Source organism: Haliaeetus leucocephalus, unplaced genomic scaffold (assembly GCF_000737465.1).
Source record: "Haliaeetus leucocephalus isolate CR32 unplaced genomic scaffold, Haliaeetus_leucocephalus-4.0 Scaffold157, whole genome shotgun sequence".
NCBI classification, from domain to species: domain Eukaryota; kingdom Metazoa; phylum Chordata; class Aves; order Accipitriformes; family Accipitridae; genus Haliaeetus; species Haliaeetus leucocephalus.
In genome coordinates, this window is record NW_010972593.1 from 45,003 (window position 1) to 46,213 (window position 1,211).

Consider the following 1,211-nt stretch of genomic DNA (forward strand, 5'->3'; position numbering starts at 1 on the left):
GGGGAGGGGAACCCAGCTGCTGGTCCTGGCTGTGGCTGCTGTCCTGCCAGAACTCTTGGGGGGCAGCTGGTGCCTCCATGGGGTGCTTCACCAACACCACCACCCACCCCACACGCACTGTCCTGGCACCCTCGGGTCACCCCACGGGACCCGGTTGAGCCCCAGCAAAGGCTGGGCCTCCGCAGCTCCTCCCCGGACTTCGGCAACCGGCCTTCGCTTCCCGGCACCACGGTCGCTGCTCCTCCTCCTCCTTGTCCTCTTCGTGTCCCCCACCTGCGAGGCCTGGTCCCCGCTCCATCCCACCGAATGGCACCAGAGGGACAGACCCTCTTTTCCCTGGAGCGTTTGGGGACGGTGGCACTCGACAGCAGGGAGATCGGCCTGGCAGCCGTTGGCCTGCACTGGCCTGTTTCAGCCGTGGCGTGCCGAGCTGTGCCATACTGTGCCAACACCCAGGATCGCCCTGCTGGCAGGCAGCCCGGCATGCTGGGGCCCTGCCATGGGTGGTGGCGGGGGAGAGCGCGGCCTCCCCGGGGACCTGGTACGGTGCCGGGCCGGCTGCGGTTTGCCGTGCGGAAGCGCCCTTCCCCGCCGCGCGGAAGCAGCCCTGTCCCGGCATGGCCATGCTGCGCCCCGGATGTGGTGTTATTTCGGCACGGAGACAGACGGGGTGGTGCCCCCCGGTCGTCCCCCCAGCGCAGCCCCACGGCTGCCTCCAGGAGCAGCTCCGGTGTCCCCATGTCCCCACATGCCCACATTTCCAGGTCCCTGTGTCCCCAAGTCCCTGTGTGCCAACATCCCCAAGTCCCAAAATCCCGATGTCCCCAGATCCCGTTGTCCCCACGTTTCCCATCCCCGTGTCCCCACCCTGACCCTTGTCCTCCTCGGGGTGATGCAGGCAGGGTTGGTGCCTGGGGTGGCCTCACGTTCCGGGGGAAACTGAGGCACGGTATGTACGTGTGTGTCTCTGTTGCCGGACCGGGTTGGGGGGGGGGGTGTGTGTGAGATCCTCCCGGGGTCCGCAGGGTCCCCGGGGCTGCGGCACAGTCCCGGGAGCTGGCAGGGAGCGTTGGCAGGCGGGATCGCCCCCGCCTCCCCCGGGGCGGATAAAGGCGGCGGGTGGACGGTGTGTCCCCGGGACGGCGGCATGGCCCGGGGCCCGCTCCTCCTGCTGCTCTGCTGTGCCTCTGCTCTGCTGGCTGCAGGTACCG